Genomic DNA, 25680 nt, shown 5'->3' on the forward strand with positions numbered 1-25680 from the left:
TAACACTATCTCAGCTGCTTTCTCACATTCTTCGATAACTATAAAGTCTCTATGATGTTTTATTTAGACCCTAGCATCTTAATTCTCACAACCACTTTAAGGAGCACTGACCAAGAAGGACACCGACTAAGATGGCGAAGAATGTCTACACAGTCATTCCTCTAGTTGATAAATGCTCGAACTAAGCTGATCTCAGGATCGCCAACAAGCAGCTCAGTAGAGGGGTTAGATGTAGCATGCATGTCTTGCTCCCACAGAAATTTGGGTCTGGATAAACAGACAGATAAAGAAATATCTGATGCACAAAGGCCTCTAGAGGCATGATCCAATGAGTTTTCTGCTGTATTAACATATTGCCTAGGATCTGTGTTTTCTTTTATCAGTTGGACATGATTAGCAACAAATACATAGGTTCTTTGAGATTCGTTGCTGATGTAAGCCAGCACAACCTGAGAGTCTGTCCAGAAGAACTCCTCATCAATCTTTATTTCAGGTTCACCTTTCAGCATGATGCTCACTTTGGCAGAGACCACAGCTGCTGAAATTTGTAATCTTCAGAAGTTTGTGGTCTTTGTGAGTGCAACTCTCACCTTTGCCATCACATAACTGCATTGGACTTCATCCTTGTCATTTCTATATCTTAGACAGGAGCATATCCCACATTGCTGGAATCTGAAAAGTCATGCAGTTCTGTTCTGACAATGTTGCCAAAGTCTTGTGGGTGATAATATCTTGGTATCATGACTTCTTTCAGCTTCTGTAGGCTGTTTATTCATTCCTCCCAGGAGGAGGCTGTAGATCCTCTGGAAGAGGATCTCAGCCTACACTTCTTCAGCACAATTCCTGTAGGATGCACTTTCCACTTAGAGTGAATGGAACGACAACCCTAATGGGTCAAAAAAGAGAAGCAATGACTGCTGGAATTCCACAGTGTATTGAAGGCTTGTTTTTCAGGTCAGCATTGAAACTGAAGACATCACTTTCAGTCAACCACTGAATACAGAGTGTATGACCTTCTGACATTTGATTCAAACCAAGGTCAAAAGGCTTAGCTATTGTTGCCCTTTCTGAAGGGGTACGATGTCAAGATTTTCTTTCTTGTTTGAGTCAAATTTGTGAAGATGTAGCATTTTAGGCATCTTCGACTCATGGAACTTTGGTTAATCAATCATCTACATAGATATTCTTCTCTTTGAAGAGCATGCTAGATATTTAATGCCAAAATTGAAATGTCCAGGTGACAAAGAAGCACCAAAGAGGTGGACTGCCATCCTATATTCTTGTGGCTCCTTTTCCAGATCACCAAAGAAACCTCAGGTAGTTCTGAATTTTTGGAATGACTGAGAACTGGTGGAACATCCTCTCTGTGTTGCAGATCACAGCTACACTCTCCTACCTGAAGAGACAAAGAACTCCCACCAGAGAGTTAATTAGAACAGGGCCTGTCAATAAAGTGTCTTTTAGAGAGATGCCACAGAACTATCACACCTGAAAGGGAGGGGCATCTCATATTGTCCATCTAGCTTCAATAAATGAACAAATTGGAAACTTCTCTGATGCTACAAAATACACAAACACAACTTAGCATGTTTCTTACTGCATAAGTTCAGTATTTCATACCTTGCTCCATGTGCCAAGGGTGCAATATTTCTCAAAGCTCTCTGTAATTCGTCCCACTGTTTAACACTTTTCTTAATCCAATGTTATGTGAATGCGAGTGCCATAAAAAAAAATGGCAAAGTAACTTTTCAGTAGACCTCTCAGTAAAGAAAGGGTCTTCACAAAATTCACACACACAAACACCAAATGGGTTACAGTTTTGCACTTGAATGTCCACTCAAATCAACATAAGGAAAGGTTTTTATGGAGACAAAGAAAGAAAAGTGAGGCTAGTAATTTCCCTGTGCTGCTGTAGCACCACATCTGCTCTCTTTCTTAAAAGTGCAGATACAAAATTATGTAACTGTATACTGAGGGAATGGAACATTTTCTTTTTTTGACAATAGATAACTAAAAATACATATTTGTGGACGCTAAAATTTAATAGAATTTAAATATGTGTGTTATATTTATGTCCTACATGCATCCTTATTATTCAGTAATTCTCAAAACATGTTAAGTATGTTTTCTAAGGTTGTATTAATATTTCTGGTATTTAACAGTTCTGTAGTTCATTGTAATTACATCACTGTGTTGCATGAGAGTTAGATAAGGTGCTTGCTTACAATATAATATTCAAATGACCTTTGAATTCAACACTAACAAATTAAAGTGGCTGCACCAGTCCAGCATCATCAGGGGAGCGTAGATAACTCAGAGCTCCCAAACATTAGAAGAAGGCAACATGTACGTATGCTCACTGTATGAGGTAGAGCACTGCAAGATGCAAAACTGAATGATACTAAAGGGACTTTAAATGGATGTGTAAGAGGTGTAAATATCACATCAATGGTTTAAAGCGCTCCATTAAGAATAAGGATGATGCAGATTTGATGGGTGATATTTTAAGTCATTGCTACTCAGTCTAATGTTGGCCATATTTATGATGACAGAAGACACATCACAAATGAGATTACAAATGAGAAGCCTCAATGCATTATCAGTGAAGAGGGTGATCCTGAAGACTTACCCTGGCCTGACTTAGTGTTCAAAGCCACTTTGTCTATTACCATCTCAGTAACTGGCAAGGCAAGGTCTGTTTCAAGAATGTTCAGACAGTCTTCTCATAAGTCACTGCAGAGAAAGTAACAGGTAGCTGCTGAAGTAACAGCCAAACAAGAGGTAATTAAAATAATGATATAACATCTGTATGAAGACATAACATCTATATGAAGAGGAAATAAGAGAGCTTGGGGCAGACGATAATAGGTTAACAGCCCAGAAAGAAGCTGAAGAAAGAGACATAGAAGCAGAAAATTCCAGAAGAGCTGACATTATATCAGAGAGTACTACAAGGAGAATGAAGAAGGAAGAAAAAATAAAGAAGTGGAACAATTAGATGAACTAAAGAGGTATATTGCAGCACAAGTAAAGCTACAATTTTATGCAGAAAGTGTCAAAGATCTTCTTGCTCCAGAGCAAAGAAGACCAGAAGGTTATGTTTCGCCAATTAACATTCCTGTTTCTTTCCATTAACCATTCATACTCACTCAAGATACAGCCCCTTTTAAAACAACCATTCTATTTGTGTAAAAAAGATCCATTCACCCAAGCTCTTGTACCTCAATTGCTTTACTTTTTGGCATGAAGTTTCCAATGATCTTTGGAAAGCTCTCACTGAAGCAATTATAGCCAATAGAATTCCAATTCCAGAACCTGCTGTTTTCTTAGGAGACCCTCTAAAATATAATGACTGGAAACTCTCTTTCCAGATAATTGATCACAAGAATCTGCCAGCTCAAGAGAAACTTTTCTTTTTATGCAAGTATGTAGATGATCCAGTCAAAAGCATTACTGAAGGGTACTTTTTAGTTGGAACAGAAGCTGTATACTGTGCTGCATGGAACATACTTGATAGATTTGGAAATTCAAGTCATATTATGATAAAATACAAGTTATGGCATAAGATCACTACTAAAGACAGCAAAATCTTCATTTGTTTATAAATTTCATTATTAGCATTGATTCAGCCATGCCTTATGTTCAAGGGTTGCAAGCTTTAAACAACTGCATTGAAAATCAAAAGATAGCAGCTAAATTACCATGCAAGTTTGTGGTGAAACAGAACAGTCACAAAGTTCCAGTATGAAATCAAAAGGTTTCCTGCTTTGAATACTTTGTGACATTTCTCAACAAGAAAGTCAGAATTGCATGTAACCCTGTCACTTCACTTCAAGCTATAAGACAGACAGAACAAGAAAGGTCTAGGCAAACGATTCAGATTGTTTAAAATTTTAATGACTTCATAACCCAACTGCTAAGACATTCACTACTAGTTCCAGTGAGAAGGCTAGAAGTATGTGTGCCTTTTCTAATAAACATGGCCACACTCTTCATTCTTCAAGTGCTGATTGAAGTAAGGATGAAGTTTGTACAGTTAGGGAAGTTGCCGTTTTGGTTGTCTGAAAGCTGGTCATAACTCCAAGGGCTGCAACTCTAGAAGTGTATGTGATAAATGTGGAAAACAGCATCAAACATGCCTAAATCAAGGTTGGCAGAAAATGGATCAAGAACAAAGACCTAGAATTAGTCATGAGCAGTCTAAGCAGTGCAAATTAGTCACTTCTAACAGGGTGATTCAATAAAAGAACAATACTCATACATCAGCAACCATTGCAGTATATTTTCTGGCTTAATAGTTGAGGCAGAAAAAAGGTTTTGGTGTATGCTTTACTTGATACTTAGAATGACATTGCTTTTATTCTGAATGACACAGCTGACATACTGAATGTTAAGATGGAACCAATTAAACTCAGAATCTCTATGATAAAATGAAAGTTGTGTCTAGCCACAAGTTGAACAGGCTACAAGTGAGAGGTAATAAGTCTGAAGTTAAAATCAAACTCCCAACAACTTATACCAGAAACTAGACACCTGCCAATAGATCCCACATATACACATGTGAGACAGCCTCACTGCAACATCTGTTGGAAAAGATGCCTTTGTAAATTGCCCCAAGCCTTACTTCCCAGAGAGATTCTCTGCAATGAAGATGATCAGCCATTTGCACAGAAATCTGTGTTGGGTTGGCGCACCATTGGCTACAACAACACTAACAATGGATATGAAGATGATATCAGTGTGAGTCATCAGATTATTGTGAAGCAAGTTTTACTGGCTGTTGAACAAATTCACAAATTCAAGTCTAAGATTCACTTTAGGTATTGGAACAAAGTTAAGGAGGTGATCACTCCTTTAGAGATAATAAAAGTCCATGAGTCAGATTTCATGCCAATTAATAAAGCTTGTGCAGAACAGTGACTTAAGTGTGTAGCGAGACGACTGAAGAGAGACGAGCATTACTCCAAGGACTATATAGCTTTTGTGGAGGACATCATATCAAGAGAAGATGCTGAAAGGGTTCTAGAGATGGAAATAAACAATCAACCTGCATGGTACATCACTAGAAGCTGGGCAAAATTTGTGTTGTCCTTGCATGTTCTGCAAGGTTTCAGAATACTTCTCTGATGAAGTGAACTCATGAACACCCTCATAGGAGTCTGGTGTCATTTCCAAAAGGGACAAATCATTCAAATTGGCAGTAATCAGACCACTTATAAAAAAAAAATAAAAAAATTAACCTCTACCAAAGTGAGTTGTTAAACTATAGGCTGATCTCAAACATTCCGTTTATTTCCATGACACTAGAAAAATCAGAAGTGCAGCAACTAAACTCTTACCTGAATTAAAATCAGTTACATGAAGTCTTTTATTCATGGTTTTAGGCCTTATCATAGTACAGGCACAGTGCTGATTAAAGTAATTAATGTCCTGTTGGTTTCCAACTGGGGTTATGTTTCTTTGCTTATATTACTTGATCTCAGTGCAGCATTTGACTCCATACATTACAACATTTTACTTGACAGACTCAAAAATGTTGGGATTAGGAGAATAGCACTTTCCTGGTTTAAATCTTATTTAGCCAATCTTTACCAGTTTGTCGACATACATGGAGACATTTCAGAATATACCAAGTTTAGCTATGGTGTCCCACAAGGGTCTGTTCTAAGGCCTTGATTTTTTTTTTCTTTAATATATGCTAGATCTTGGTGACATTACACATAAACGCTGTGCTAGCTTCCACTGCTATGCTGATGATACTCAATTCTATATCTCGGCCAAATCAGAGGACAAATATCTGCTTACTATTACTGAGGAATGCATAAAGGACTTGAAACATTGGATGTTGAGAAAGTTTCTCTCACTTATTCCTGACAAAAGACAAAACAGAAGTGCTCTATTAGGTCCACAGACAGCTGGGACTTCACTCTCTAATTACATAATAAACCTTGATGGTCCCCCAGTCACACCTTCTTAAACAGTTAAACATCTTGGTGAAATTAAGGATCCTAGTCTCTCGTTCAAAGTTCATGTAGATAACATTTCTAGGACAGCCTTTCTCTATCTCAGGAACATTGCAAAGATTAGGAACATACCATCTTCACATGATGCAGAAGAGCTAGTCCATGCATTTATTACTTCAAGATTGGACTACTATAATGCATTACTATCTGGCTGTACCAATAAGTGCCTAAGTGCCTAACTCCACCTAGTTCAAAGCAGACAGATTTCTTACTAGAACTAGAAGGTTTGATCACATTATATCATCACATTATCTTAGCTACATTACATTTGCTCCCAGTAAAATTTTGTATTGATTATAAAACACTTCTGATGACCTACAAAGCACTGAATGGTCTTTCCCAACATTACCTTAGCAAACTCCTAGTGCATTATGACCTGCCACATCTGCATAGATGAAAAGGTGCAGGCTCTTTAGTAGTACCAAGAATAAGAAAATCTACTGCATGGGACAGAGTCTTTTCTTATAAAGCTCCCACACTATGGAATAAACATCCTGTAAATGTTTAAGGCTCAGACACAGTCTCAGTATTTAAGCCTAGACTGAAAACCTACCTGTATCGTCAGATATGTTATTAAATACATCCCATCTTAGGTAAAGGTGTAGATCTGGGGACACATGGGCATTGAGAGTTATGTTAAACTGGGATGTTATGATTCTTTCTCTTCACCTCTTTTTTGTCACTCCAATTTGTTTATTGAGAATGGCAGAGTGTTGATGTTCTAGGGAACCCTCATATGTTTCCTTTCGACTCTATCCTTTTAGCTGTGCTGCCATAGCTACATCTCCCAGAGTCCATCTTTGCCGATTACAGTTCCCTAATTTACACATCATTGCACTTGGACATGCCTAATTATCTATTAATAATCTTTCTACTGAGGTAAACCTACTCCTAATGTCATGTTGTTACTGAATCTATTCTACACTGGTTATGGGTAAAGCAAGAGTTCCCCGAAAGAAGGTAACAACAGCTGCATTTGCTGCTAAAAGAATTGGTCATTTGCTTACAAGAGAAATAGAATTACAAGCTATCTCAATACTTTTGGACCAATTCCAAGGTTGTCCTTGGTTACATTAATAATGACACAAGGAGGTTTCAAGTATGTGTATACAGTAGAATTCAGCACATGAGGTCAAGCACTAAGCCTAGTCAATAGAGATATGTTGTTTTAAAACATAATCCAGGTGACCTTGCCTCTCATGGACTCACCTCTCAGAAGTTCACTGAATCAAACTGGTTAACTGAGCCAAGTTTTTTAGGGAAAGAGAACTCCCTAAAGAGAAAGAGATTAGGTTGGGAGAGAGTGATGATTCACACAACTAAGGAAAGGGAAACAAGGTCTTTTTCAGATCGCTTGCAGAAGTTCTCTGAAAGAGGGACTGGAAGAGGGCAGTGAAAGCCATAGCAAGACTCAAACATTGCGCAAGACATGTAAATGGTCTAAAAGAGAGATCGAGTGAGTGTATTACTCTCGAAGAGAGAAGAATGCTGAACAATTTTTAATTTGCATGGTCTAAGAAGAAATGTTCAGTGATGAACTCAAGACTCTAAAGCAAAGAAAGGATGTCAAGTCAACTCAGTCTACCAAGTTTTATACGTTAATTATTTTTGTTGATGAACAAGGAATCCTAAGGGTAAGAGAAAGATTGACTCAAGCAACACTCGATCCACGTGTCAGGCACCCTGCTATACTGCCAAAGGGACATCATGTATCTTCTCATAAAGTACACAAAGCACAAAAGGGTGCAGCATCGAGGTTGCAGCATGACCATCAATTAAATTTGCTCTGACATTTTGAGCTTAGGATGTAGTAATGAAGTATCATCTTTCATTTACTATTGAATTAGTGTAGTAGGTATAAGAAATAGTCAGGAGCAGAAGATGGATAAATCTCAAGAGAGGATGCAAGCTACCCCACTGTTTAAATATGTAGTGGTATGGATTGTTTTGGGCCATTTTATCTTAAGAAGGGAAGGAAAGTGCTGAGCAGATATGGGCTTTTGTTTACCTGCATGTGCTTGAGTGCCTGTAAAAGAATTAGATAATTTTAGTACTGATGCATTTCTTAATGTGCAGCGTTTCTTTATTTCCATATGTGAAAATGTGAGTCAGCTCCATAGTGACCGAGGTACCAACCTTATGGGTGCCAAGAAGGAGTTCCTGGAGTTGATGAATGGAATGAATCCAGAACTTGTAAAAGAGAGAGGCTGTAGTTTTGTCATGAACCTGCCGGCTTCTAATCACATGCGTGGCGTTTGGGAGGACAGATCTTGACTGTAAGGAGTGTTCTAACATCCATCCTAGAACAATCTGCTAAGAGATTAGACAGCTCATCTTCAAGAACATTCACATATGAAATAATAGTGATAACATCTGAGCACATCAATGATCTGACAGAACCAGAACCGTTAATTAACAATGAAGTCTGCGATTATTGCAACACCACTTGGAAAATTTGTGAAAGAAGATCTTAATGCTTTTCCATCTCATCTGAAGATAAAGTTCTTATTGAATGAGTTTTGGATCAGGTGGACAAAAGAATGTCTGCTGATCTTATCGCAGATCAGAAAATGGATCAAGAGTAGATGCAACACCAAGGTGAACGACACTGATGATTGCACATTGCAAAATCATTGAAAGTTAGCTACAGTGGTAGAAGTCTTCCCAGGAGCTGATGGCAGAGTCAGAAGATATAACTTTATTGTTATTGATGCAACACTAGATAGCAAACAATTAAATTAGACAATTAAATTAGATTATATAGAAAGTCATATGCACAAAACAGTGTTGTTACTTGAAGCTTATTAAGAGTTTGGTAAGTGATTGTATTTGTTGTACAAACTGTACTTATTTTCTAACTTTGTGGAACCTTTGGTTTGAATAAGAATCACATGTGTGATGGTTTGAGTGTATCTGCAGTTACCGAAGCTCTCTTTAAAAAACTTTATTTCAGCTAGGCGGTGCTGTAACTCTTACTTACTCTTTTCAGGGTACTTTAATTCCTATTGTGCTTTGTAACCCATCCTTCCTGTTTCACTGTTTGCACTGTTTGCAAGTGTTTTCTCTTTAGTAAAGCCTCAGGATTTTTCTTTGTAATCCTAAATGATCCATAAAGAATGTTCAAAATATAACTCTCTCTCTTACTCCATGACCAGGCAAAAGCAGTATGTATGTTTCCTTTCTAATTATGAGTTTGTCAAATTTGTTTTTGTATATAAGAATGCATACTAATGTCTGTCCTTTATGTGTGTTTCTTTTCGTTTTACGATGCGGCAATGTTGGAATGATGACACCATGTAAGTGCAAAGTGTTGGTGTTTAAGTGGAATCCGACATTAAAACTTCTGTGAAAAGAGCCTGAGCCTTCATATTATGACTAAGGGTGACACAAATACAAAACAAGGCATTAGAGAAAGCTGAGGTGATGTCTTAGTAATAAAAACTAAACTGCTTTGAGAAGATAAAGGATCTGATTCAGGTAGGTGTGGGAAAATAGCCACAGACCTATCCTGCATTATAAACATTTAAATAGATTTTATTGAATTCTGCTTGTGTTGATTTGTGCTTGCCACTATGAACAAACATCACATTGTACCTCACTTATACTCTTGAAGAAAATCCTTTTGACATACTGTAGTTTTGATCACATGTCCTCATGTAGGTCTCCACCTTTTAAGTCACCATTACTGGTAACCTTTAGTTATGTGATGCTGTGTGTTGTATAATTAGGAATCAGAGTTGTAAGGTAAGACTCTGTTTTGATGCAGGTGGTGACCTTTACCGGATCCTTCTGCTTTTGTGCTGTTAATCTCTTTTTTTTTTGAGACAAAAACAAGTCATGTGCTGACTGCGTTCTTTGCACAGAACAATATTGCAGCATCTCAGAGGCTTAGGATGAGATCATAACTAATTATTTCTTCTTAGGGATTTGGGCTCAAAGGTCTCCACTAGAAGTGATTTGAGCATGTAAATAAACCAGTGTTGGAAGTGCTGCAGTGTCTTTATACATAAGCAAACTAGCAAGCACATGGTTGAAAACTATTGTAAGTAAATACCTAACAATCATTTGCTGCAGTCTCTGTTGGTGAGAGGAGACCTGAACCTACCTCCCTACTTTATCTTCTTCTGTTTTTGCTGCACAGAAACCAGCCGTTGCCCTTTAGGTGGTACATTAGGCAGGGTCTTCATATCTCAGCACTCCTCATATCCTTTCTATCACACCATATGTTTCTCAACAGCTCGAGCAGATGAGGGCGAGTGGCAGTCATGTCGAATGGTGCGTGATGGAGCCAGACTGGAGGAATCAATCAGCCTGTCACAACCTGTCTGCCTTACCCTCACCTCAGCATTGTTGGGCCATGAACAGAAAAGGTCTTGCTGATACATATATCTATGATACATAATATATATATATATATATATATATATATATATATATATATATATATATATATATATATAGAGAGAGAGAGAGAGAGAGAGAGAGAGAGAGAGAGATAGAGAGATAATGAATTAATGAATTTATTTTTCAATATTTTTGTCAATTTGGAAATTGGAAATTGTGCTTCAATTTTGAAAAAGTGTTTGATCAATACATAGTTTCTATATAACTATATAATTGATCAATATATATTTAAAGTATGAAGCATGTGTGTGTAATGCATGCAGTGGTCTGTAGCCTCTAACAGTGAGTGTCTGGTCTGGAGGGACTGGAGTTGGGTTAAAGGAGGGACCCTCGTGCCCACGGCTGGCTCAGATCCCACTCAATTAAGCACCGGAGTGCACCCATCCTTACCTGCACATAAGCACAATGCACGTCTGAGCTGTTTCATTGTCCCATGGGCAGAATTACCTCCCGCCCACACATCCAGCTACCCACAGATCCACACCCACACACTCACTCACCCTCTTTTCCTCACTCAGTCATCCCTGCCTCGACATGTCTAGGTGTTTCAGGCTTTATAGGAGCTCATCATCCCTCTTGCACCGCACACCTTCCTACTCTGCACATAAATATGGAGTATGACATGAGCATACTGGGACATAGTGGGATGCTACTAAACCTAGTCTGTTTATGGATGGAAGCCGCAGGTGTTACAGACAACAGTACTGTCAGCGCTAGGCAGGCAGCATGACGATACACTAGAGCTAACGCACACATTTTACTCTTCCCCTGGACTAGGCAGCTGCATACATTGGCAGTCATACATGGCATCTTCTTTCAGTCGCTAAGCTCCCATTAGCCCTCTTGGCAAGATTGTCTGTATGTCACAGGCAATCCCGTAACCCTCTTCTGGATTGTCCACCAGTATATTAACCACAGGAGAAGATTAAAGCCACCTATCTTTAAGTCACAGAAAATAAGCTGTCTTCATTCACAAAGCAAAATTGAGGAGACCCTAGTTCACCCCACAGTCATTGTTTGCGTAACTTCTTTGAGATATACTCAAGCAGGAATTATCTCAGTTGCCATTGGTAACCCCATCAAGCCAATTATTTCTTGAGCTTTGACAGTTTTGTTTGGCCAATGTAATAAAACCCTCCCATAAGAGTGCTTCAATTATTGCAGATCCTGACTAGCTGTGAATATATGTGTAGCAAAAGAGAACTATGAAAAATATTACATTCACCCTTAGAGGTCACAGTGATGTATCCTCTCTGTTCCATCTTTAAAAAATACAGGGGTTATAGGATATGGAAATTCACCCAGCCACGGAGCCAGCAGAGTACTGTTCAGGACGTCTGGACCACAGCGTATGCTGCCGGATCTCTGCTGGTTTGGCTCGGTGCCATGCCAGTCTTCATGTCTGAGTGAAAGCTAAACTTGAGTTGCAAAAAAAATCTGCTTACTCCAACTCCCTCAAACAGTCTTTATCTTTCTCTCTCTGTCCATTTTCCATTCTTTCTCCCTCCTAGGCACCTTATGTAAAGACCAGACAAAAGGCTCCATTGATTTCTGTCAGTGAGCTTCCACCTGTGGTGACACAGCCAACAATCCCCTGCAGACCCCCATGCATTTTGCTCACATTAATATGTGACAGATATAAGCAGGCAGGCTATGAATCTTTAATGGGCACCTCTCCTCTGTGCATGCCCTTTGCTGTAGCTCAGGGTTGGGGGAAGATCCGAGAGGTCCAGCTGAGAGGATGGGAGAGAAGGAAAGATGCTAGTGATGCATCTCAGGAAGAAAGAAGACCAAGCGTTTCTAAGAATAACAGAGAATAGAGTTGCAGTGCTGTACACATACTGGTTAAGTAGCATCACCAGAAAGGTCTGGGGCAAATCATAGCGTGTTTTGCTCATGACAAAAGTAACTTGGTTAAAATGACTGACTTAATAAACACGGACTAACTCCCAGTGAAACAGTTCCCTTTATTAAGTTTTTCCACTCTACAGCTAACTAATTGGCTTCCCATCACTTAACAGATTCCACTGGAATCTTATAATCCTTATCACCCTTTCTTGGACAGCGATCCTCTGCTTTCTCCATGAAATCTGCCCCTGATCCCTTCCCTTCATCAGTGATTGTGTCAGGGTCTTATCATACCTGAATAGACATACTTAGTCTTTAGCTGTGTCTGAAATTGTTTGCTGTGCTGTAATTGTCAGAGTACTTGCTCGTCACTAATCTCTGCAATTATAGTGCAATTTAAGAACGGCACTATAAAGTATGTGGTTAAATTCTATACTACTGAACACAAGTGATATGACACTAAAAAGTTGGGTAACCTAGCCAATGATAGCTGGCAAATTTCAAATATGAACCAGCCAGACTAATTTTGAATTAAATTTGTACATACATAATAAATATGGAAATATAACTAGTTTTATATCTGTAATTCGTAGACACGTCCAGAGCTGATATAAATGCATTTGCTGCTTTGTTTGACAACCGATAGCTCCACCTCTTTCTTTCTCTTCTGCAGGACTTGACATACTATATATGACCTTTGTTGTCTTGCTTGTGTTCAATTTGAGATTATGAGTCAAGTTTCTAGTTTGGTTCCTCCTTTTCCCCTCACCCTTGCTTTTCTAACTTTTCCTATGTTTTGTTCCTAGTAGCCTGTTTATAGATGGTATTTCTGCTAAGATAAGGTTGTCTGCCTATATTTTGACCCCTGCTGCCCATTATAAACCACCAATGACTGGAAGTGCTCTGATAAAATAACTATCATATGCATGCTATCACCTCTGACTTGTGTGCATTACTATGTCTTTCATGAGTGACTATGTTATGACCAAAGGCAGGTGTTAGCTGACGGTTCATATTTAATATTAATTTATACATATCAATATACATATTTATGATTTTTATATATGCATTTAGGTACTGTTTATGCAACATTTACAAATGCAGCCAAGTGTATACTTCACTTACTATGAAAGACTGCTCAGTTAGTGATACAACAAAGATGATGTGTTTTAGATGGCTAGATTTTTTCATAAGGATTGAGGTTGTGAGCAATTCAAGAGGAAAAAACAGGCTGCTCCTGGAGTTAACTCCTACTCGTGTATGGCACATCATACTCCAAGCTAGAATTGATTTTAGAGCAGAAGAGTGAAATGTTTTTGCCTGGCCAAACTGGCCACCCAACCAGGGCCCTACTAAGCATACATTTTAGTTTCTGAACTGAAGGCAACAAGTCTGAGAAACAAAGAGGGACTGAAAATGTCTGCATTAATGCCAGGACAGACTGCTCTGGTAACATATCCAGTGTGTGGAGAAATATGGGCACTGATTGCAAGAGATTTGCAACCAAGATAAAAACATGACTGGTAAAAATTATGTCCAGTTAAGGTCCTCTGAAATGGGGGATTATGCATTATAAGGGTTGTGGTTCTTATATAGTTTGCCCAATATAACACGGCTGTATGATAAATAGCTACAAATTAAAGCCATATTCTGCACTTTAAAGTCACACTCATTGTTTTATTTCAAAATGAATGTTCTGGAGTAAACAACATATTGTCCTAATGCATTCTGACAGAAACACCCAGATCTGGCCTGTACTCAGACGAGGTCACTCATAAAGGAACCAGAACTAAGCACAGAACATGTCACCATTGGTTACCAATTTATGAGTATATGCAGAAAACAAACATAACCATGTCCTTGACTTTTCTTTTTTTTTTTTAGCTGAACAAGGGTTTGTGATTAAATGCTCAAGCACAGCACACATTTTGGCAGAAATTTTGTGAATTCCTACTTGACAACTCCAACCATCATTTCTATAAACACATTTATCCTGGTTGTTTAAAAGCTGTTCCAGCTATATCTGTTCCCACATAAATCCCAGGTCCTTTGATGAAAACCCTCCAGATTTCTTTAGTTTTACTGAACTGGAACTCCTGGAGGTTTTCTGTCTTATTAATCTGAAGGAGCCCATGTGTCCTCACCATTCCTATCCTGCTCTATCACTTTTAATAATCTCTCTCTTTTTTAATGAGCACCAATATTTACACAAGGGGGAAGCTAGCTGGGGCAATTTGTATTTCCACATCACACCAGAAAATGCCTCCCTTCAGTGCAGTGTGGGGAATATTTTTCCCCTGCCATTTTGATTTTCTTCCTTTGGTTGAGCGAGTCGCTGGAGAGAGTGGTGTGTGTTGGGGGGGTTGGGGGTTGTGGGAGGGGAGGGGAGGGGGGGGGGCACCAGAGGCTGTCTACACATCGCAGCTCACTGCTTTTGATGGGCTTAACGATATGGGGTGCTGGCTTTTTCATCATTTTGTCAGATCCTGAGTCATGATTTAGGTGTCAGACGTAAAGAAGAGGGAGAAAGAAAGAAAAAGAGTGAGGGAGATATGAAGGCAATGGAGGGAGGGAGAGACAGAGTGAAGGGGAGGAAGGTGAGAGCAAATGACAGGGATGGAGATGAATGAAAAATGGAGGAGTGAAGATGGGAGGGCATGAAAAAGCAGTACTGACAGCACAGAAGATTTAAACAATCTTGACTTTCTGTTTTGAGCATGATCTTTGATGCTTTATTGAGATGAGTCTAACAATCTCTTGGTTAGAGAGACAGGAACATTCACAGCTCCATAGCCCTAGGAAGCTTGACTTTGTGCTGGATAGAATTCCTAAAAAAGTGGTACTTTTATTTAAATTACACTAGCTGCCGTCAAACAGCAGGGCAAATCTACCAGTTGAAACGACCAAGACTGAGGCAGAAACAGGAGCTGGGTTTTGTCGAGAGCCCGCAAACTGAGATCCTAAGATGTCCCCACATCTCCTTCTCTGCGGGCACTCTTGAAACGACTGCATACATTCCAGTCAGACTCAGGAAGCATTATCAGTCCCTAGCTGTGCCTGCTTATACCATGAACAAGCTTCATGGGAGCAGAGGTGTTTGTGGTGTGGGAATGATATCCCTAATAAGTTTCAGGACATCCCTCAAGTTTCTACATGGCACTAAAGCCATTCTAGGCACCTCCATCATGCCCTCATTTGTCTGGGAAAACATGGCTCATTGAGCCTGCTGCCTGTTCCTGTGCCTTGCTTGCTAAATTATGCAGAAAATGGCAGTCCATGGTTGGCCAGACGTGTTACTCAGGCATATGGCTTCCTCTCAGAACCAGAGACAGGAGCCGTGACACTCTCCACCATATGTGCAGTGTCATGACCCCCTTGCCCATCGCACACACACAGGAAGTATCTACAGGTCAGTAAGTGCTCTTTCCTCTGCTTTTGTCTTCTTTTTGGTCTCGTCTCCTCTCTCTGTCTGTCATATTCAGCTGCTGTCACCTTCCACTCACCTTTTGCAATTCTCTCTCTCCCACTCTCTATTCTTCTCTCTCATCCTTTCTGCTTCCTTGCTCCTTCTCTCCTTTTGCTCTTTTGCTCCAGTTGCCATTTCAGATTTTTTAACCCTCCTTCTTACCATCTGTAGTCAAAGGAAGTATTTCAGGCCTCTCAGACAACCTGGACGGGTGCCAAATATTGCAGGGACATCTGGGTGCTTTTGACTGCCAAGACTATGCCAAGTCTCCATGGTCCTTGGTATTGGGGTCGCATTTATAAGGGCTGTTGGGTAAGATAGGGTAAAGAGTGCATTTTAAGTACGATGGGTTTCTCAGACAGTATTTTCCAACCACAGCAACATACTGGTGACACCAATGACAAAATGGGGGAACAACCAAAACAGGTTTAAACTGGCTGAAAACTTCTTCACAGAAGACGGGTACAGTAATACTCGGTTCATCTCATGATTTGCCTCATTGGCAAATGAATGATGTAATAACGCGAAAGTATCAGGAGTGTGGTTATGTTGACTTACATGTCCATTTCTTTATCACATGACTCCCTTTGCCACTACTCTCACAAATTTGATCATTATGAAGCTACTTGATAGCTTATGCAAGAACAGAAATAATAAGAGCAGATGGGCTTTATATTTGCACACTGTAATCTTTTTAAATTGAGCAACAGCCAGCACTTTAATTCTAATTTTTCATGACTTCTTTGCCTGTTAAAATCTGAATCCTTAAGGGGGTCTTAAAGGGTTTTTAAATGGTTCTTGATGGGGATGAAAGCATGAAGGAGTGAACAGTTCTTCCTTAATGTTTCCCTAGGGTTCTATGCCATCTAAGAACCAGGACAAACTATTCCAGCACTACAGTGATTTTTGGATGCTGTGATAATTACCTTTGGCGGTGGAATAGTGATAAAGAGTCTTACTTCAATAATGACATTGTTGGTCCAAATAATATATGGGGGAAAAAAAAATCAGCATTCTGAATTCTAATATCCCTGCCTTTCAATGTTTTTGCATGATTGGTAGTGTGAAACCAGGTTGTGATGGAAAAGATGAAGTGACCTTTCTTTTAGTCATAGCTTTTTTAGTATGCCCTTGTCCATTACTACTGACAACTCGAAAGTGCAGAGCATCATGCAAGTGACCACTTACAGTACAAAGGGGGAAGCAGGAATACATTTTTCAATCAGGACACATTCGCGCTCGGCAGTAAACACAATCATGCATCCTATCGAGATGAATTCTTTGGTGATTTGCACATTTGCCTACTGCGTCATAGTGATGTGAAGTCAACCATTTCAATGAATGGTTGCAATGGTTGAACATCGGGTGAGTTGATTTTTTCATCTTTTATAACATAATCAGCTCTTAGTTAGCCATATTGAGCTAATTAGTGCTCTAAGTAAACAAAATGTCCATTAACTTTAAGAGAAGTTTAATTTAATTAATTTATTTATTGTTTGCTTATAAGCGGCTTTGCCGCCATTGTTTTCACTGTTGAAATGCAAATGAAATGGATGCAATGCTTTCTGGGACAGTTCCACTGCCAAATTATATTTGTGTTCACTCATTCACTCATTTCCTCGTCCCTCCGAGGTCCCATGTAAAACATATCATTTCAGTGGAACAGCCCTTAATATGGCGTCATTCCCCTGAGAGGAAATTGCCAGGGGAAGTGGGCCAGGGCATGTATTAAAATCTAATGTTGATATCATTTTACTACCATGAAGTTTCCTCAGTTGTTCATTCACAGAACCTTGGGGACAGTGCAGTAAAAAGTTATCTTTACTGGTGCAAGCTGGAAAAAAGTGCTTCCACTTGCTTACTTTTGTCTGATTTCTTAAAAAGTTGTTATAGCATGCATAGTGTAAAGCAGGCTGACCATGAAAGTGTGTAACAGGGATCGATGTGAGTGTGTGAGAAGAATGAACGGACTTAGCAGGGTTTAATGGCCCGGCGTTAAATTGAGCTGCTCTCCGCACCAAGGCCGATGATTTGGCATTCTTATCGTGAGAGTGTTTTTTCGGGGAATTGGTATTCTAATGACAGAGCAGAGCAAAGGGCTGAAAAGGTCAGAGCTAGTACAAGCTCAATCTGGAGTACTGTCTCCATTCTACTACTAATTAAATGTCAGCATCATGCCCAGGAGGAGACAGTGGAGGGTAGAAAACCTTCCTCCAAATGTCACTCCTCCTTACAGGAGCCTGTTTCCCTGGATGGCGGCCTGAGGTGCAGAGGTGGCTTGGAGTAATTCTTGCAGATGGAAGTGACAGCTTCCCTCATTTTGCAGAAATTAATTAGTTATTTTGGCAGTCTGAGGCAGTGTCACTGCACTTTTAATTGCCTGGAGTTTACCACGCCATCTAAAAACGGTAAGCGGGCATGTATCGGTGCAGTTTAAACTAATGACTGTGTTTGATTTATAATCGGCCTTATCTACATTGCAGTTCCAGGCCTATTATACAGTATTTCCATAAGACATATTGAAAAAGTCTCCTTTTAGATGGAGGAAGCTGGTGAATAATTCATGATGACCCACTTTCCCCCCCATTAGCTTGATATAGTGCTGGAGCTCAATAGCAGACAGTCGTTGACAGGTCCTCGAGGTGTGGGAGTTTGCTTTCAAAATAGACTTCTCTCTCTTTTTTCTTTTCTTTTTTTGAGGAAAAGCATGCTGCAAAAATCCCAGCGGTGAATGTTAGCAAGACAGTGCCCCTCTGTGCCACTGCTGGATGGGTGTGTGCTTGCATGAGCATGTGCATGTGTGTTTGTGGTAACTCTGGGGACCTTTATAGGGTCTCTGCCTCTGGTCCATTTTAGGCCTTTACCAGACAGCCTGCACCCCACCCAGGGGGTGCAAGGAGCAGCAGCCCAGAAAAACAGGTTACGTTTACATGATTTTGAGATGTTTTCCCTGTATCTCACTACTGCTCCTCTTATTCTCCTTCACACTGAAGAAAATGTTTGGAAACCGTGTATGAATTACAATGAGTGAAATGGCATGTGGGGTGATAAGCGACACCTTCGGATCAGTGCTGGTTGAAAAACGCGTTATCTGAAGAAATGAATGGCCCACATTCAGCAGGGGTGCAGTTAAATGGTGGTACTCAAGGGGAGGGGCTGCATGCATATTGAGCAGAGAAGCCCCTTCTCAGAACATATGGGAGACTGCACAGAGGCATAGGGGAACTTGCATTTGGGGAGAAATGTCCCACCCCCAATAATCCCTGCTCACAGTACTTATGTAATGTATTGGGTTGGGTGGTGTGAGCAGTGACCCCAAATAATCGTGGGTATGGTTATGCCACATTAGTGCAGACACAACAACATTGTGTCTGAGTACACAGAGATCTTATGATATATTCATTAATGTATAAATTGTTGTGCCACAAAACCACTGAAGGGGGGAAATGGCACCTGTAATGCAAGCTGTAACACTAGAGTGTTTCAGTAAACAAAGAAGTTAAGATGCTTATCATCAGGGCTAGCTAGGTGTGCTGTACAGTCTGTCACAACATCCCTAGACTGATGAACATCTCTGGTATGTACTAAGGCATTTGACAGTAGATAATTACAATCCTAGCATTGAGAACATTATTAAAATATTAGACAGCAAAATTGCTATAAATAGTCTTTTCTGCATAAGACACAAAAATGTAAATACACAACATACTACATACTTGTGCTTTCAATTTTTTATTTTGTTTTTGATTTATGAATTATAAACCAGTTTATCTGAGGTGGCTTAAATGAATTATAAACCAGTTTGTCTACAGGCAGCCTTCTCCTGCAGCGTGTACTGCACACCAAACAGCTGTTAACTTTGAAAATCTCAAAGCTCAAATCTTAGGGCTATGCATGATGTGAATTGCAACAAAAGGGTGCATTTGTTTTGCAGTGGTAGCTCAGTGGTTCAGGTACTAGACTTGTAATCTGAAGGTTGCTGGATCCAGCCCCACCACTGCCAAGTTGGCACATTATGGCTGAGTACAACTCAAGCAACTGAAGGCCCTTAACCTTGTAAGTTGCTTTGGATAAAAGTGTCAGCTAAATGCTGTAAATGTAAATGAGTACTCACCTGAGCTCAAATGTGTCTACCAAACTAGTTGGTTAGCATACTGCATGGAACACAAATAAGACAATTTCTGGGTAAGAGCTAAAAGGAAGATTGGAAAAATCTTGCAAAGTTCATGCTTGATACTTAAACATTTGTTATTAGCAGTTACGGCTAATAAACAAATAAGCTATCCCTTCTTGTCTGCTGATGGGTTACTGGAAAAGCACTGGAGTAGATAAGATTTTCTTGGTTCAGTTATGAACTTTCTAGCCTATGATGATGATGATGATGATGATGATGATATCTGAGTCATTGTTTTACAGACAATACTCTCCCACATCAGTAAAGATTCAGGTGCTTTTTACTATGAAACAACTGGCAGAAATTGCCCTAATTGCCTTGTCAGTAAGTATTGTAATATTCTGTAGAAAATTAGTTTCCTCATGTATGGGGGTGCTTGAGGAAACAGTTACATATCAAATTCCTTCTCAGAGGAACGAAGCACCTGGTAACTTTAGGTAAATTGTACTACATGTACGTACTCTGCTCATTTTCAAACCCAATTTACTGGTGCTATAAGCGGTTATATTAAAAATTTGCATCTTGCATTGAAGATGGGTGTAGGGTTACATGTGAGCAAAAGAGGAATTTAGCCCAAATCCAGTTCTCCTAGTTCATAATTGCCCTAAATAGATTATTAATATTTCATGCAGCAGTAATGTTTGTGATCAATTTATTTATTTAATTATTTTTGTACGAAGGCAATGCCTAAATCCCAGCGATTTATATCCTACCAAAATCTAATCCACGCACCCTGGTCATAACATTATAGCGTCATGCTTCCCGCAAGCCATGACATCGTGGGTCATATCCCATTAGACTGCATTTCCATTCATCTGTCTGTCTGCAACTCAGCTGGTGCTCCACCCAGACCCACCGTGGCTGGCTCCCTACTCTGTTCATTCCTGATTATTATCTGTCACCTGTGCATCATTGTCTACCTTTTATTTAACCTGTTATGTCACCTTCGCGCTGCGAGGTGTTATGCTGTGTGTGTGCCGGGCATTTCTCCGTTTGCTCTTCTGACTGTGTATCGAGTTTTTTGTCTTCTGATATTTGCGCTTACCTTTTATTCTTCCTGTTTTTAGTTTCTCTTTTGGATTGTCAAATCTGGTCTGTTTACTGGACTGTTTGCTGTCTCTCTAGCTATTGTTCTCTGCCTAGCACACAACAGCGGGTTTAGATTGCCCTTAATAAACCTGACATGTTCATTTCTGAATTTCTGAACAGTGCCTATAACGTGTGACAAAGGTCCCATGGTTGGATATATGCCTGGAAAACGAATACTCCTTTCTAGTTGGTCAACTGATTTATAATCAGCTGTCACCCTCATGAAACAAACCATAGAACGCAGGTAAAATAGGCAGAGATGGATCATAGTTGAGAAAACAGTCTAGGGTCAGGAAACAAACCAGTCTGAACCAGTGGTATGGTTAAAATCATGACTGGAGAAAACAAGGATGAGACAGAGATGGGCTCCTTGGCCTAAGATGACCTCAGAGCTCTGGGGTGACATCTTGAAATGTAAGAAAATCCTATGCTAGGCCACTTTGGTCATAGAGAAATGTGAAAGTTTAGTTTGATGCCCCTTGGCTCTGGTCTGATTTTCTAACTGTTCTAAATGAGATTAAATATCCAAATAAGATAAAAAGTTAAAATGAGGGGCTAAGCTACCAACAAAACATAACATTTATATAATCTATCTATTATATTTATTATAATATAATATATTATATTATATTTATCTATCTATCTATCTATCTATCTATCTATCTATCTATCTATCTATCTATCTATCTATCTATCTATCTATCTATCTATCTATCTATCTATCTATCTATCTATCTATCTAGCTATCTATCTATCTATCTATCTCTCTCTCTCTCTCTCTCTCTCTCTCTCTCTCTCTCTATATATATATATATATATATATATATATATATATATATATATATATATATATATACACACACACACACACACACACACAAAGAAGGTTCTAGGTGAGTAACTGGAGTGTACTGTAGTAAGAAAGGTAGAGATATTCAAAATTGCAGTAAAGTTTACAGATTTTCCAGAGAAACAGAATGTCTCAGACAGAGGTCCTTCATCAGCTGTTCAAGGAAAGCACAGCTGATGAAGGACCTCTGTCCAAAACATTGTTTCTCTGGAAAATCTGTAAACTTTACTGCAATTTCGAATATCTCTACCTTTTTTACTACAGTGAACTGTGAACTTTACTACAACTTAGAATATATATATATATATATATGGACAGAGGTCCTTCATTGGTTTATCAGTTGTGCAAGCAAAGCATATGTATATTGTGTATATATATTAAAGATATGGTATGTTGTGGTACTAAGGCAGGCTCTGCACTAGGGCCTAATTTAGTCTAGTAATAATGTATCACGTGTACAAAAATGCACCTGAGGTCTTGAAATTTCTATGAAAGCTGATGGTCATAATTTGGAAGAAGGAGATTATCCCAAAAAGTGGAGAAGAGCAGTTGGTATCCTTATTCCAAAAGAGAAGGGTTCCGTGGGAATAGAACACTTTCAGCCTAATGTGAAGGGTAAGATTTTCTTTAGTGTGATCGTGCAGAGACTGGCTGCATACATGAAAGTGAATAACTTATTTGATAGGTCAGGACAAAAGGCAGGGATTTCTGGCTTTGGAGCATGACGGTATGATTTGGCATCAGATTCAGGCAGCAAAGAAAGTGGGTAGGGATGTGGTTTTCTTAGATTTAATGCATTTGGTTCTGTATCACATAACCTCTTCTGGAAAGCATTTGGTTTCAGTACCAGATAAGATTATTACGCTGTTTAAGGCTTGTTTTGAATATATTTAGTTTTGTTTTTATAGAGGAGAATATGTTATGTCCTGGCAGCAATTGGAAATGCGGATAATGGCTGGTTGTACTATTTTACCGTTAGTGTTTACTATGGCGATAGAGGTTATAGTTAAGGCTTCTAAGTGGGTTTTAGGTGGGGAGAACTTGCAGAATGGTTCCTAGCTCCCTCCAATTAGGGCATACATGGTGACATGACAACACTTACTACAACCGTGCCTTGTATCTAAAGGCTGCTAGAGAAGATCAGTGATAATCTTAGGTGGGCAAGGATGAAGGTTAAACCTAGCAAGTCTTGAAGTCTGTCAATTGTGAAAGGAAAACCTGTGCAGGAAATACATTTTATGGAAGGAGAACTGATACATTCTATACTGGAGAAGTCAGTTAAGAGTTTGGGTAGTGCAGCGTTAAATGGTAAAGAGCAAGTTGTGAAGGCTATTTTTGCAAAGGCTATTAATAGTATTGAGAAATCATATTTACCAGGAAAATTGAAATTGTGGTGTCTCCAGTTTGGCTTGTTGCCTCGTATTAGATGGCCACTAATGGTTTGTGTCAGGTTAGTTTGTCATAGGGATGATGTACATGGAGACAATCAAGTGCTTAGTGTATTAGCATGTTTATTAGAGATTAACACTGTGTCTAGCAGTGATATGAATTAGCTTCTATTAGGTTTGTGTGTGAGGGGCAATGTATTGGAGACTGATAAAAATTGAAAAAAGGGGTGAATCACGTGATTGGAAATGGCTAGCAGATATAGGTAAAAAATGCTAACATGCTAAGCACTTGATTACCGGTCCCACAGCGTTACTATGCTGAGGCTGGACATGGTGGTCTACTCCGAAAGTAAACAGATAGTTTATTTTATTGAGTTAACATTTCCATTTGAGGAAGCAGTGGATGGAGCTAAAAGGAAGAAACTGAAGCATGCAGACTTGGTGGCTGAGGTGAGAGAACGCGGGTGGCAGGCACATATAAAGCCAGCAGAGACAGGTGTTAGGGGATTTGTAGCAAAGTCTGCCACACATTTGCTTGTACTGTTTGGTTTTAGAGGCTGTAAACTAAGGGTACCTGTGAAGGAGTTGTTCCATAGACTAGCTGGAGAAATGCATTGTAAAGGTGGAATGGCTGAGCTGTTCAGTGTTTTAGGTTCATTGTGGACTGGGTAGGTGTGTGGGTTGTTTTGTTGTGTCATTGTGTAATATGGTAGATCCAGATATAATTGGTGGCACCGGTGTCATGCATTAATGGTGCAAGTGGGGTTGGGTGTGGCCTTAGTCACCGGGGAGTCCAATATGAATTTTATGGATTAGGAAGTGACTGGCTGCATTGGGCAGTGCAGCTATGTTTACTATTGGCATAGTCTGTAAAGCCTATATTGAACTGGTGGCACTGAGCATGCACAGTGTCAGTGGAGCTGGGTATGGCCTTATTCACTCAGTGCCAGTTTGGGTTTACTTTTAAAGAGATGTGACTTGGTTTAAAAGTGAGCTTGGTGGGGGTGGGGCTGGGACCAGAGACCTCACTCTTGAGCCTTCTGGAGGTTTCATGGGCTTAATTCAGCAAAACACTTGATGACCCATAAGAAGAATTTGCTATGTTGCTGGTATGAAGTGAATGGGATGGCTCCTAATTACAATTAGTAAGGAATACCTGAATGGAGAGGAATAAGGTTATCTGCTCTGAAAGCAGTTGATATTGGTCCCGTAAGTAAGACTAATTAATTTGTTGAACATGGTTATTTATACATACTCTGCCCCTTTTTACTGCTACCTTTGAAGTGTGCTTGGAGGTTTCTCTTGCTGCTCCTGTGCCTCATTGTGGTCCTACTGCTGTTTTTAGAATGGATGCCTTAGGTCACCCACTCCCACATGAGCTTATGGATGCGCCTGCCGCCTTTGCAGGCTGGTACCATTCACTTCAGTGTGGTTTCCTGGGCCTGGCTGCCACCACTTCAGTCTGCTTTTTGGACCCTGTGCTCTCTACAGTTTAGATCTCCTGTCCCAGCTCCTGTTTCTTTCTCCACTCTAGGTCCGGTTTCAGCTCTAGCCCCAGCCCTTATTCCAGCTTCTGTTCCTGACCAGACCATGCTCCTGGCCTGGCTCCCAACTTGGCTCCTCACTTGGCCCTGACTCTTGCTCCCAACCTGATCTCTGGTTCTCCACCTCATGTTTTGGAAGCTGGGCATTAAAGGGATGGTTCTATAACTGTTACTTTGCAGTTCCCGTGCTGATAACTCCACATAACTTTGCTTTTATGTCTGTTTCATTTCATGTTCCTGCCCTGTCTTATGTCTTGTTATCCTCACCCTTCACTGTTTTTAGCCTGTCTGTTTCCCCCCAATCTACCTATGTGTGTATGTATTCCTGTGTATATATTCCTGTATATATTCCTCTTTTCCTTGAAAGTCATTTCCTGTCTGATTACTCACTGTGTCTTAATTTGCTTTGCTTTGTTTAGTTTCACTTCGTTGTTTTCTGATTCTCACTCTCATCATGTTTTTTTTTTTCTCATATTATATCTTTGTCTGTTAGCTATTTGACTATGGACTGTGATCATGACTAAGAACGCTGTCCTCAATAAGCACCCCTCACCATTGCACTTGCATCCTGCCTCTACTCCCTCTGTGTTGCAGAGGTGCACTACTTAAGGTTTTAATTAAATGTTCATAATGCATACGAGGTGCATTTATGTACACCCTAATGAACAAAGTGTAAGGCCATTGTGTAGTCAGATGTTATCACATTTTAGAGCTAACCTGTCACAGTCCTACCCACGATTACCCACATAAGCAATCAGAAGTGCACACGATTTATGTTTATGATTAATGTTTATGATTTATGTTTACGCTGTCTGTGTAATAAAGGTTTAAGGAGGCACTAAAGTTACCACCTTCAAGTGTTACCAGAAATATTACTGATGAACATAGAGTTCT

General features: G+C 39.7%; 1 long non-coding RNA gene across 1 annotated transcript; it reads left to right on the top strand.

The window, feature by feature from the left end:
• The first annotated feature begins 9448 nt into the window (after positions 1 to 9448).
• LOC118241790 lies at positions 9449 to 11787 on the top strand. Its single transcript, XR_004776354.1, has 3 exons — positions 9449 to 9500; positions 10261 to 10393; positions 11705 to 11787. It is a non-coding gene; the product is annotated as an uncharacterized LOC118241790 (long non-coding RNA).
• The last annotated feature ends 13893 nt before the right edge of the window (positions 11788 to 25680 follow it).

Source organism: Electrophorus electricus, chromosome 8, assembly GCF_013358815.1.
Source record: "Electrophorus electricus isolate fEleEle1 chromosome 8, fEleEle1.pri, whole genome shotgun sequence".
Classification (NCBI taxonomy): Eukaryota; Metazoa; Chordata; class Actinopteri; order Gymnotiformes; family Gymnotidae; genus Electrophorus; species Electrophorus electricus.